Source organism: Solanum pennellii, chromosome 5 (genome assembly GCF_001406875.1).
Source record: "Solanum pennellii chromosome 5, SPENNV200".
Lineage (NCBI taxonomy): Eukaryota > Viridiplantae > Streptophyta > Magnoliopsida > Solanales > Solanaceae > Solanum > Solanum pennellii.
The window spans coordinates 45,152,691-45,168,043 of NC_028641.1; positions in this window are offsets into that span (position 1 = coordinate 45,152,691).

The window sequence follows — 15,353 nt, forward strand, 5'->3', positions numbered from 1 at the left end:
AATTGAGATTAATAACTTCGCGAAGTCGATCTACAACCCGGCCTACAATGTTGCTACCAATACCGCTTTATCCCATTTATGAATGTTATCTACTGTCGTGGGATATAGGCGGTGGCGGACTAACAACCAGAAGAACTTGGCTGTGAAAGTGAGGTTGGTCTTTTTGACAAGGCCTTCGCGTCTAACACCCAGTCTTCTCCATCACCGTCAATGGATAGTTGCTGTGCAAGCCACCTCTTGGTAGACTATTTCTGATCGCTGGTCCTCTAAAACTGGCCACTTTTGACCATACCCCACCTGTAATCAAACTATGAGGTCAAGGGGGTCCTAGTGATATCTGTAGAGGTGCCATACAAGAAAAGAGGGATGATAATAACATAAATGTCCACCCAACAACCTCGAACTAGAACCTGTGTGAGTGGGACCTGATTGGCAGGTTACGCCCGCCTGTCCAAAGAAACTCAAAGAGCCACCATAACTGAGGTATAGAAATCGCGAACAATTTCCTCGCTATGCGACCCCAGACTCCTAGCCATCCCCTCAAGCCTCTGGAGGGTAAACAATCTATACATATCAAGGACTGTGTGAAGGCTTCTTGTGAGAACTCTCTGCTCGACTGTCACCAACCGAGTCATCACCTCCTTGTAATTTTAGAACCTTTGAGTTCCAGTAGACCTGATCCTGACCATCTACACACCATCAGTTTGTCTCATCAAGAACTAGTGCAGGGATATAATCTTGGGGTACCGAAGTAGACTCCGAGCTATGAGACTCATCAGACGAGGCTTTGAGGGCAAGCACCTCTAGGAGAGTGGTTCAAGGTGATCCGGAACTGGAGGAAGTGGTCTCATTCGACCCTGTAGAGTGGGACGGCTCTGAATCTGATGCCTCTTTGGAGCCATACGCTCCTTCAGATTCCAAGGCTGACCCAGACAGTGTGTCGGTTAGTGTGCTCTCCTCATTAGACTGGGAGGCAGTGAAAACTTTGAAAGCCACCTTTTTAGGGGTAACCCGAGAGGCTCGTGCAGATGGTTTAGGGGTCAGGTGCCTGAGGGCACATATTTAGGATCCCTCTCATCGTCTGAAGTGACAATCATCCGATGTGATGGTGCCACGGACTTTGACCTTCCCCTGGAATAAAGGATGTCCATTTTAGGAGCCTTTTTATCTGAAAACTGTAGTGCCGTGACTGGGTGAGTGATCCTTTCAAAATCCTACGTGCCCTCCTTTCAACACCAACCGGAAAAAGCAAGAACAACTAAGTAGAATTTTAGAAAAGGAGGGTTTTGGGAATTTGGGAGAATTTGGGAGTTTGGAAGGACGAGATATTATGTTATGATGGAAAAGGAAGGAAATAAGGGGAGTGAAACGGTTGGGACAAGAATTTGAAATGGTTTTGGAGGTTAATGAATTGTTTTTGTTTAATATAAGTGGCTGGGTCGGGTCTGGTCACTGTTTCTTTGAACTGATGACACCCCATCGACGGTGTGTAAGTTCGTCGATGGATCTTTTTTGGACCGTCTATTGTACAAACACATAGACAAAATTTCAAGACATACCTGGGATCTACGGACACCATTGACGATCCATCGATGAAAAGAGGGCCCGTCGATGGGGTTCGTAGATCTGTACACCAGACCATTTTCTGCAGAATTCTTCGTTTTGGTCCCAGCACATTGAACACCCAATAAGCTATTCATTTTTGTTTTTCTTGATACTTTTGAGACACGGACCCTAAACTAATCTCTAGGCAACACTAAAAAAAATAACGCATGAAGAAGAATAAAACATAACAAAACAAGAGAGTGCAACTATTCCTACAAAGAAAAGACAAATCTATTGTTTGCTAGAGGATACACCTTGGGTTGCCTCCCAAGAAGCGCTTTATTTAACGTCGCGGCATGACGCATGATCCTTGATTACTCAGACTTCATCAACATGATATGTCTCAACCACTTCATGGATACTCTCTGCATGCCCTAGGTAGATCTTAATTCGTTGCTCGTTGACAGTGAACTTTGCACCTTCCTTGTTTCCAACCCAACCGCTCCATGTGGAAACACTTTAATAAAAGGGAATGGTACCTTTGACTTGGACTTGAGTTTGCCCGGAAACAAGCGTAGCCTAGATTTAAATAGAAGCACCAAGTCCCCAATCGCAAATTCTCACTTTTAAATATTTTGGTCGTGGTACTTTTTCATCTTTTCTTTGTAGATGGCTGAACTTTCATATGCTTTTAGGCAAAACTTATCAAGATCATTCAACCCATTAAGTCTCTATTTCACTGCCTCATTCCAATCCATCTTCATTCTCTTCATCGCACACACGGCTTTGTGCTCTAACTCAACTGGCAAGTGACACTACTAGAAATTAGGCCTACGGCAATAGATTTTTTAGCAAAGCTTAAGAAACCATTACAATAGAGAGTCTATTGTAACTGTTTGAGCCGTTTCCAAAAGGATTGGTTTTTATTGCTACGACTAAGTAATAAATTTGTTGCCATTGTGTGAAAATTGTTGCAATAGATCTACATATTGTGACGGTTATGGTAATCGTTGCCATAAAGTTATCTATGGCAACATTTAATGTGAATATTTTTCTATTGGAACATTTATTAAATTCCTCCATAGTTTCCCACTCTTATTTTTGCTGAACCTGCATAAAGATTTTCATTATATTTTTTTTGAAAATTACTTATGTAAATACAATTTTCGTTTCTCTTTATCAGATTTACATACAAACGAGGCAAACAACGCTCATTTCTCCTCTGTTCGACAAGCAGAACACAAAAGTTGTAAATCTTCTTCTCTTTGACCTATTTTTTCATCTATTTGGGGAGATTAGATGAAGTTGAAAACAGTTTAGATCGATGGAATACAAAAGTTGTAGAGCTTGGCAGGGATATTAATCTTATGGTAACTTCTTCATGTCTTTCATTTTAGGGAAAACATAAATTTCTTCGAATCTAAACCCATATATCTCTTCAAACATCTTGTGAGATCTAATGAAATGGAGGATGGTATGTTTTCTTGTAAAATCTAAGGAAATGGAGCTTTTCTTCCTCAACGGCTGGAGAGTCTGTTCTTTGAACTTTGATGTTATAGCCGGAAAAATTACAAGTTTGAGATTTTAAGGTTTCTTCTTGAATGTCTTCTTTTGTATTTAAACATTGGGTGTGATTAGTATATTTGATGTATTTACCTGATTGTTGTTTTTTTCATTAAGTTTTAGCTATTGTGGGTTTAATGTTTTGTTGGAGTTATGGTAAAATTGAATGTTCTAGACCATATTTAACTTGACATTGATGTTGTATTTCTTGTCCATGAGTTATTCAATTGGGTTTGAATACTGTTGTATCATTGATTTCACATATAACTTGAGTAGATTGTCAAAGTTCACTTTCGTTATTGTTAAAGATTTAAATTAAAGCAAAAAAATAAGAGATAAATTAAAATGAAAATGGGATAAACTAAAATTTTCTATTGGTTTGAAAAGTGATTGTCTCTGCCAATCATCACCATCTAGAGCACTGCACCATCTACTCCGGCCAACACTTCCTGCCTTCGGTCGAGTCTGCCATGGTTGCTTGATCTATAGCCATGGCTGTAACTGGTAAATGCTCCCCTTTTTTGCATTTCTCAGTTGGATTCTTTCCGTTTTATCGATGTATATAAGTTGTTGTGAAATTCCATGTGTGGATAATTTCTAAGATATCATCATCATACTTCTTATTTCCCTCTTTTCTCCTTTATAAATTTCTTCTAATTATTGATGTACCTAATCTTTTCGCTCCATTAAATTATAAAATGTGTTATTGTTTGACATTATTTTAGATCTATTTCCAGTCATAATAGCATACAGCCCGTGTTGTGACTTTTCTATAGTTAATCCTTCGTTGATTTCTTCTTGAAATGGACTTGTATCTGCAGATGAATTATAAAATAGTTATTCAGTTGGTTATCTTTCTCTTTATTCTAAAATTTGGTACTTCCTGTTTGTCGAAATTGTGAAAATTCCTCCCATGTGATGGTAACTCTCGAAGTGTATTATATTGTTGTCGTCCTTCCACCTAAAATGCATAATTAGCTAGATAGCAAGCTAATGAAGTCCCTTCCCTGTATATGTGTTCAATGTTAATTGTCGTATCTTTCAGTAGAGCTAGAGTGTCTTCCACAATAACTCTAATATTCAAGGGTATCTCTCATTTTGCTTGTAGTATATTTTTTATATATCTCTTGTTCTTGTGCATAGATAAGTTACATTCTTGATCTCTTAGGCAATAAGTATATTAACTTTTTCCTTGACTACTTTACTTGCACCATTTGTGTTACACTTGATGTTATTTTCATTTGTGGGTTTCCAATGATACTCTTATAATATATTCATGTCTTGTAATCCTCTAAGAATTATACCATGTCTTATTGGTTGGTGGGGAAATGTTTCAAACTTGGAAATTTTTTTATTACAAATTGCTATACATTTAGAGTAACCTGGTACACAACAATGCTATGTGTCATGTTTCCCCATGTCTAATGATATTTCTTCCACTCCAAATTACTATTATTGCAGGCATAACCTTCATAATTTGTTGATGCTTATGACCTATCACTGATGTCCACCATGTTACTAACACTTGATTTAGATTTTTTTACTCTATGTTACTAGCAATTGATTAAGATTCTGTCTTTTAAGCTTAAACCCGCAAATTGACCAACATAAACCCATGATTTCCTTAATTTATATGATTGTTGTAGGCTTGTAGCATTACTTTAAAGAAAATATGAATCTAAAATCACTTTTGAAGAATATGAAACAGTTGGATCTCCCATCTTGTAGAAAAAATCATCAATGTATGTCGTTTATTCTTTTTCTTCTTCTTCACTTAATTATTTCATCCATCTATAATTATAGATGTTCCAGTTGAATGTTGAGTTCTCTACTCACTCTTTGTGTACAACTTTATCTCATTAGTGTGCCATCATAAATTGTGAAATTATTGTGGCTGTTACTTATTAGTGAAATTGTTTGACGGTTGAACACGATAAATATATAGCACTAAAGGGTTGGCCTATTGCTGACATAGATGAACTGTTGTTGTAAAGGCTACTTTGTAGAAAATTTGTGTGTGTATCTACGCTGATGTTAGTCCTTACGCGAAGATTTAATAACTTTTTGTTAGTTTAAATTAAGGATCATCCTTGCTTGACTCGACAGATCTGAAAGACCATGAATTGCAAGCCTACCTGAAGTTTCAAAAGCTATGTTGGCTAAATAATTTGCAAGCGTATTTCCTTCTCTCTAACTTCTGTGCATTTTAAGAAGCCTTTGAATAATTTGTGATGGTCACCTATTAGAATTGGCGTAGGGAGTAACGATCAATCTACTTACTTACAAAATATTTAGATGAGCTTCATCACAAATTGTTATCTTGGATTTGTTCTATGGAGTAATATTGGTTCTTCATGCCGGTGCAGACCTATTTTAGACTAGTCATTTGTTGGTTTTGGTCAACCTAGATAACTTCCATGACTTGAATTTGACTAGTTATGGTGAATTGGAAGGGTTTGAATAAAGTTTGCAAGTTCAGTCCCTTCCTATTTTATTTTTAAAATTCCTTCCCTTGAAAATTACTTTTGAGATATCATTGTATACTTTGGTACGCTGCTAATGTTGCTATATTTGAGTGTCGTGTTTATTTTACTATATATTCCCCTTGAATGTTTTTTCATTAATATGTCTCTCTTTCAGTACAAAGCTATATTACCGATTTTTGAGCCATTTGTATCGCCTAACCAGCCCAGCACCCACTAAAAGAAAAACAGTTCCAATTTGAGCCATTTAAGATTGCCGGATACAACTTACATTTTACAGCAAGCAAAAAAATAGTAAAAAGTTTGTGTCAAAGACTAATAGGCATGTTGGTTAAATTGTTTGACTTACTAAAAGTTACTTAGCAGTAAAATGTTTGCGCTTTTGGCACATTACATATGGTCGTTAAGTCAAAAGTGATTATTTATATAAATGGATTGTTATAGTATTGTTTTTCTGTATCATGGTGACTAAGTGAGAATGAAGATATGTAAAGTTTCTATCTTTCGCATTTTCTGTGTGGTTTCACTATCTCTTGTTATTTGCTCTATCACTGAACTGTTTTTCGAATGTGTTTTGGAGTTGATTTGTTCATTTGGTGAAGTTGAGTCGTAACATTGGAATGTGGTTTACATATTCTCCTCATATGTTTCCGTTGTATTAAAAAATGTTATACCCTTTTAATACACAAGTGGCAGATGATTCCTTTTCGTCTGGATAATACAATTTGAAAGTGCTATCTGGTGACTGAACAAAAACTGATGTGATGCCCTTTAAATTATAAACTCAATAAATATTGGTCCATCACTCTACTCATATTCGCTTAAATATCAGGCTTTCATCTGTACCAAGGTTCAAACTCGTAACATATACCTAACCAACACATCGCGCACTATGCTCATAGCACTAAACCAAGGGACTATGCTCATGCCAATAAAGTAAATCCCCACGCGCTATTTTATGGACTTAGGATTTTATTTTCTGTTAAAACTATCATCCCTTGATATATTTGATATTAGTTTGAATATATAAGGCTCAAGGAAAAACATGAAGTGCTAGCTATTGCTAGTTCTTTCTTAAATAACCAAAAGGCAATGAATTGAGATTTAGCTTAACAAGTTGCACCTTGATATTGAATCCTTGTCCTAGGATTCATCTCAAAGGTAATAGCTAGAGTTCCCTCCTATTCAACTTCTTTAATATTTTCTTATAACATAAGCTGGAACTGTTCCAATTATTCAACATTCATTCACGTAATAATCAAACATTCAGAACTTATAAAAATTCCTCCCCATATCCTCTAAAGCTAGAAGCTGAATGTTTTCTCTAGTTGAACACTTCACAAAGTTATACTGAAAATCCCTTTGAACATAGGACTATCATGGATGAGAAAATATCATATGATAAAACTCTATATTGAAAAGAAAACGTGAATATATTACAAAAACAAACTACTTCACAACTTTGCCTAAAGCAGCACAGTACCAACCGGGATGACCACATCCATGTAACGTTTTGAGATTATTTGTCCAAAGCCTAGTATATTTTAGATTGTGTTTTTTAGATGATTGGTTCCTTCATTTGGTTGAAGTTTAATTTTTGACAAGGAACTAAACTCATCTTCTTCATCCCCACTAGAAACAAGATAATTCTAGTTGTTCTTTTCATTATAGTTATATTAGTTGTCCTGTTATTCCAATATTGTCTGCACCATTTGCTAGTTAGGTTTCTTATCAAACACTTTTCTTCTTCAGATTCTTTGCAAAGACAGTTACAATAGTTATTCGATTTACATGATTATTGTTTAAATCAAACATTTATTGATGTGTTACTTGTTTTTTTATACAAAGAGATTGTTGAACCTAATGAGCCCTATGATTGTGCAGTTTGTTTGTGTGAATTCTCTGATAAGCACAAATTGAGATTGATCCTTGTAGCCCTGCTTTCAAAGCTTGCCTGCCATTCCTTTGGGTTTTTTTTATGCACAGTTTATTGAGCAAATGAAATGTTTTATTATTTAACTTACACATATGGGGAGTAGATCGAGACAAGATATAATTACGTAAACTTGAACTATCTTTATTCAACATTTTTTCTCAATAATCTTTTATTTTTCTGGACTTCTATAGGTGGAGAATATAACATGAAAGCAGTATTGAAGACCTACTTGATCTAATTGATTGAAAGATATACAAACCTATTGCTTTATCTAGACTTATTTGCTTCGTGACACTTTGAAACTTTGTTAAGATACAATATATTGAGTTACTTTATATTAGTATGGAACATGTACAAACTATTGAAAACATTTATTTTGGTATATGTATTTTACTTTTATGCATATTGTGATTACTAGGATATTTTGAATTATTATGTGAATCGGCTAAATATAATTCATCATTTTTTTAATGTGATTTTCATTTAGAGATTTTTTTATGAATTGTTGTTGATATATATATATATATATATATATATATATATATATATAAAATGCCAAGAAACCTGAACTATTGCAACATGTTCAAAAAAACATTACACCGTATAGATTGGTTGCAATTGAAAATCAAAATGTTGCAATATCAATTCAAATTGTTTCCATGATATATTAATAGAGTGTTTCCATAAGAACAATGTATTGCAACATAATCTATCGCAACAGTTGCTAACAGTACCCACAACCCCCTAATGCAATAATTGTAAACCGTTACAACTGGTGAATATTATAGTGCCTATAGATAGACGGAAAACTGTTGCAATAGAGGTTCCTATAGCAATGCTTTAAGAAACCGTGACATTTACTGTTGCAAAAGAGCTATAGTGACACGAGCAGATGAGACAGTTGCAAAACCGTCATTGTAGCACTCTAGCAACGGTTTTAGGTCCTATTGCAACACTTATTAAACTGTTGTTTTAGACCGAAATTCTAGTAGTGTGACCAGCCTTCCCATATACAAGTTGTTACGGAGAGATACCTATGGGGGTCTTGTATGCAGTCTGGTAGGCCCAAAGAGCATCATCAACATTTTATCGTTTTCGACAGCATTTGTTTGATCTCCCGATTAGACACCTCAACTTGCCCACTAGTCTATGGATGGTACGGATTTTCCACATTATGGCGAACCCCATATTTCTCCAATAGACCTTTTGAACAAATTATTAAAAAAGTGTGATCCACCATCACTAATAATGGCCCTAAGCATGCCAAATCTGGAAAAAATGTTCTTTTCAAGAACTTGCTGACTCTTCCCTTCATTGTTAGAAAGCTCTATAACTTCCACCCATTTGACATGTAGTCTACCGCCACAAGTATATATTTCATCCCATGAGAACTCACAAGCAGGGCCATAAAATCAATACCCATACATCAAATAACTTAATCACTAGAATGGGATTTAAATTGAGTTCTTGCCTTTTCTAAATTCCCCCATCTCTTTGACTTCTATCACATGACTTTGCAAACTCATGACCATCATGGTGAATGGTTGGCCAATAGTACCCAATCTACAAAATCTTTGGGGCAGTCCGGATACCACTACGGTTCCCACACATAGGCGAGAAGTGCCATGCCTCCGGTATAAGTAAGGCTCATCCCCAAAGAACTTTTTCACATCATTCAGGAACTTCCTCGTCAGATGTAAGGCCATGTCCGAAGGGATTATATCACTGTCCAGATAATTCGCGAAATGGGCGAACCATGGAATTAAGTCATGAGAAATGGCCAATACATGATCATCAGGGTAGGTATCATCAATTTCAAACTTTTCACCCAACTCTAACATAACTTCATCATCCAATCTTGACAAGTGATTGACAACTTTATTTCAGTCCCTTTTCTATCTTTTACCTCAAATTCGAACTATTGCAATAGTAGCACCCGTCTAATCAACCTTGGATTCACATCCTTCTTTTCCATCAAGTACCTCAAAGTGGAGTGGTCAGTATGAACTATGACTCTCATGCCAAGCATATAGGAGTGGAATTTTTTGAAAGCAAATACCACCCGAAGAAACTCTTTTTCAGTCACGGTGTAGTTCTTTTGTTCTTCATTTAGGGCCTTACTTGAATACTAGATGGGGTGAAGGATTTTATCCCTTTTTTGTCCCAATACCACACGAAGAGAAACCCCACTAGCATCACATATCACCTCAAATGGCTTTCTCCAATCAAGAGAAATAATTATGGGCGCAGAAACCAGCTTCTCCTTCAACTCTCCAAAAGCCTTCAGACAAGATTCATCAAAATAGAATTTGCATTCCTTCTCAAGTGATTTGCACAGAGGATGTGTAATTTTTTGAGAAATCCTTAATAGCGAATTTCGAGTATCCTACTTTCACGCAATTCACAGGGTTCACCAAGCAATCGATATTTCACGATCAAGGGTGTAATACTCTTTGTAGTAGCGGTCCTTATATATCGTATTAACAATCGAAATATGGTCGAAAGAAAAAATCTCTATTTGATAGGGCTTCTTCCTATACCTATGAATTCCATTGGACCCAGAAATGATACATTGGAAGAATCCGTTGGGTCTTCCAATATCAATAGGGTGATTGTTTCGCTCCTGTGTCTTCCCAAAGGAAAAAAGATCTCTGAGAGTTGTTTCCTGAATCCGAAAGAGAGTACTTGGGTTCTCACCTTCTTGTCGGTGATTAGGATATCATCACCACATCCGGTAGAAAATAGAATGTCCTAGAAAACTTCTCATACCATTTACAAAGATGGGTGGAGGAAGCCTTTCTATAACTTCAACTTTTGCTCAATCAACCTCTATCCCCTTCAACGAGATGTGATGGCCCAATATTATACCTTTTTTCACCATAGAGTGACATTTTTCCAAGTTTAGCATAAGATTGCAATCTTCACGTGTTTTGAGAACATCAGCTAAGTGACTGAAACCCCGATCAAAGGAGTCGCCAACAACTGAAAAATAATCCATAAATACCTCAATAGTGTCCTCCGCCATATCGGAGATTATCGACATCATACATCTTTGGAAAGTAGTTGGTGCATTACATAACCCGAACGACATACTCTTGAATGTGAACTGCCCATAAATGTAAGTAAAGATGGTCTTATCTTATCCTCCGGGGCAATAGAGATTTGATTGAAACCCAAATAACCATCAAGAAAACAATATCATTATTTTCTTGCGAATCTATCTAACATTTGGTCCATTAAGGGCATAGGGAAATGGTCCTTCTTAATCCATGCATTCAGTTTTCGATAATCCATACAAGCTCTCCATCCTATCAACGGCCTCATGGGAACAAGCTCGTTTCTCTCTTTGGGCACCACTGTTAGTCCCCCTTTTTTGGGCACACACTGAACAGGGCATACCAAACTACTATCTGCAATAGTATATATGACTCCGGCATCCAACAATTTAATGATCTCCTTCATCACTACCTCTTTCCTAGGTGGATTCAGCCATCTCTTGTGATTAATAATTGGCTTATGATAGGGCATGATTTGGATTTTGCATGAACAAATACTGTAGGGATCCCAATAATGTCCGCACTAGTCCAACAAATTTCTTTTTTGAACCTCATCAAAACTTCCACCAAACACTCTATATGTTGTACATTCAAATCCGATGCAATGATTACCAGAAAAGTGTTGTCTCTATCCAGGAATACATAACTCACATGAGGTGGTATGGACTTATGCTCTAATTTTTGACCCTCCTCAATAGATGGTTTCGCGGGTAGAGACTTGTGATGCTTCATATCTAACTCCAATGTTTTTGGTTTGGACTGATATTCGCCTCGTTCTAGTGCCGCAACCAAAGACCCATGCTCTTCAATACCATCACTCTCAAAATTTATGATCACTGAAACTGGTGCCTCAACACATTGGTGCTCTTCGATTTGTACCTCACATGTACTCTTAACACTATAGGATGTAGTAGATACCGTTTGGAGCTCACCACTCTTCTTTATGGACCTACAAATGTTGAATGTTGCCTCTTCATTGTTCAACATAAATTTTATCTGCCCTTTCTCCATATCAACAAAGGTGTAACCAATAGCAAGGAACGGCCTCACGAGAATAATAGGGACCTCAAAGTCCACCTCACAGTCAAGAATCACAAAATCATCCCAAAATATAAAAGACTCCACTTTAACCAGAACATCATGGAGAATCTCAATAAGCCTTTTCACTGTTTGATCGGCCATAAGCAGCCGCATTGTAGTGGAATGTGGGTTACTCAAACAGAATTTCTTCTAAATGGAAAGAGGCATGAATTTATGTTTGTACGTAGATCACATAGTGCTTTCACAACGTGTAATAATCTGATGGTACATGGAATAGTAAAAGCGCCCGGATCTTCCTTCTTCTTCACAAGAGACCTTGTAGCAATAGCACTACAATGTGCATTCCGTCATCATCCTCAAAACATATCGATCTATTCTTTCCAACCGTATCCTTCATGAACTTTGTATAACCGGGCATTTTTTCTCAAGCTTCTATCAAAGGGACATTGATGTAAAATTATTTCAACATAGTGATGAAACACCGGTATTTACCATCCTCAGTTTTCTACACTAATCTCTGAGGGAATGGTGGTGGTGTTCTAGGAAAGGGGACCACTTTTTGGGGTACCACTGCTTCTTCCACCACTTTATTCACCAATTCACCACTAGTTTTTCGCCACCACTTCATCTTTTCACATCTCATCTTCTACCACAGACAGCATAGGTGGATCAATAGTTTGATTTCCTCCCTGAGTAGTGACTATCATGCAATGTCCATTATTTATAGGATTTTGAATAGTATTGGTAGGAAGAGTGCCCGATTGTCGTGGGATCACAGTAGTAAAAAATTTGGCCATTTGCAACTCAAGATACTCAATCGATATCGCATGTGCATACACTTTTTTCCATATATTAGCAAAATCACCTCTCAATTCCTTGGCGTGCTCATTACTAGCATCAAACCTTCTCATCATCTTCTGCGACATATCATCAACTCGCGCCATACTACCTCCACCATCCCTGGGATCAACTTACCAATTTTGAGGTGGAACATAGGACCCACTTCGATCATTTCTGTTACCATAGTTACCCCGGTTGAAGTTGTTGTCATTGTTGTAGTTTCCATCTCGAACATACAAGCCCTTTCTATTGTAATTCTCATAGTTCAAACCTTGATTTCCTTAACCTCAATGTCAATTCTCCTGATTGGAGCCTTGGGAATTTGGTGGGAAACCCAGCGTCTGATCATTCACTGCATAAGTATCCTCTTAATAATAGTACTCATCCGCTGCCGTGGTGGTTTAGTCAAGTGGTTCCCCACATTTACCTTTTCTGCACCTCTAGTAACATTTTCAATACCAACCCGAGCTCAGTTCTCATAAGAGTCATATCTTCACGAATCGCATCTGTTGCCTGATTATGTGTAGCTTGTACTGTAAAGGTGTTTCTCCTAGTGTCTATCTTTCTAGTACTCCAAGCCTGATTGTTGCGAGAAATTTTCCACAACTTATTTGTGATTTCGGCATAAGTGCAATCACCACAAGAACTACCAGCGATAGTATTGAGTACTACTTTATTTTTATCATCTTGAACAAGATAGAAGTACGCTTTCAACGACTCATCATAAATGCGGTGGTTTGGGACACTTTTAAAAAATGCTTTAAACTTATACCAATAGCTACTTACCGACTCTCCCGGTTTTGTCATAAAGTTGTTCACCTTATCCTTGTGATTAAGCTTCTTGGACACTGGATAGTACTTGGCTATGAATACATCTCTCAACTGATCCCAAGTGTATAAGGAATTATAGGGTAGCTCCGTAAACCATCCCGTTGCATCTCCCGTCAATGATAGAGGAAACACCCGCAACCTGATGATGTTCATATTTAAGTCAACCTTCCCGACACAACTTGGGTGTCCTCTGATGGTATCCCTGAAAACAAATCCCTTGCGGTGAGCATCTGGATCAAACTACTAGTCACCAGGAACATGTGCCCATGGGGTAGACGAGGTAGGACTAGAGGTCCATCAGAATCATTAATGTTGACATGGCCCCTATATAACTCTTGAGGGCGTGGGATGGGAGGCTGCATCCTCATAGCATTCTAAGCCTAGTTTTCTGCAACTACCTGATTGTGTGCATCAACAGGTGGTGGAGGATGCCTTATAAACCCATATCAAGATTTACAGGCTTCTACTGGTTTTGCATTCTTCGAAGTTTACGGTTAAGTTCAGGGTCAAATGGAACTATCGGTTCTCCTAGGCTCCATGTACTTGGCATACACTAGAGCTAGACCTAAGAAAAACAAAAACAAAAGAAAAAGTAAAATCAGGAAATCGTTCACTAATCTTCAGTAAAGTTAATAGGGTTAATCTAAAAGCCAATTTCTCTACCAGTGGTGTCAAAATTTGATACGCTCAAATTACACCTCCCTAAAGAAGTATAAGCGGTTGTATCAAGTACAGAACCCAACAATTAGGTTGGGGTCGATCCAACGAGGGAAATTATTTAGACTTAACTTCAATGTACAATTACTTAGATTTAGTCAAGTTCTTTCAAAAAAAAATAATTGAATGGGGAATTTTTTATGCAAAAGTCTTTTAATATCTCTAAGTAACACAAGATATACGAGTAAAGGTTTGATTTTTATCAAATTGTGAGAGAAATTAGGGAATACTTGTTCCCCGTAGGTTCATAACGTCGTATTCGTAGATAATAACAATTCTTCCGTAGTGTTTTGCATGCAAAGTGATAAGTTAGGTATCTCTAAATCCTTGGTCCAACATTTAGAGGATTTCATCCCGTACCTTGGTCAGGCTATGTGTGTCTAAGCGTCTAACCCTTACCTTTACTTCATATTAAGCATCATATTCGATGTATGTCTTAGATATTACTTTGCACCAATCGAGACTAGCCTATTATTTAGTATCCAACTAAATATATGTTAATAATTACTATTAACAACCTCCTTGGTCTGGCAAGTAGCAATAAGGTGAGTTCTAACGCGTACACTCGTTAAAAAGACTTCGAACCGAAAGAATTATCAATGCATACAATAACGTATTTGAGAATTATTATTAAGCTAGGTTTACTTTGTTAATAACCAATGGTTCCCATAACCCTTGTTGTGAATTTAGTTATCCATGCATAAAACACAATTCATAGTGTATAAACAATAAATCTATCACATCCCAATTCTGGAATCGGAATGCAACCGACGTAGTTAACCTCTCGCAGGTCGCAGACAAGCCTCTTCTTAGCTTTCGTAAAAGAAATATAGTTAAATTTGCGAAAAGTTTAAAACTTCTAAATCATAGTGAAGTATACATATACTTCATATGGTCATTCAAAGAATAAACAACCATCTACATTTTATGAAACAATTCAAATGGAAAGATCAATATATGATGTCATAGTTTGCCAAAACGGCCTTAATACAAAGCTTCGAATAAACATCTGAAAAATAAATGCTAGGGAAAACATCCACTAGATATGTCTAAAGTGCTAGGGTAGAAAGATAAATGTAGCATCCTCGAACTCAAGAGGACCTACCAAAGTCTGGAGATCAATAATCCAAACAGCTTCGATGAGTCTTCAACCTTCTCTCTGACCTGCATCTATAAAGATAAGAATAGTATAGGGTTAGTACACACTAGTATTAAGTATGGGTGTATGCACACATACACATAAGGACTATGCATAATCAAGGAACGATCTTCCTAAAATAACGTGCCATTTCTAGAAAGTGACATCACTAGACATTCCTAATTCCTCATTTGTGAATTATG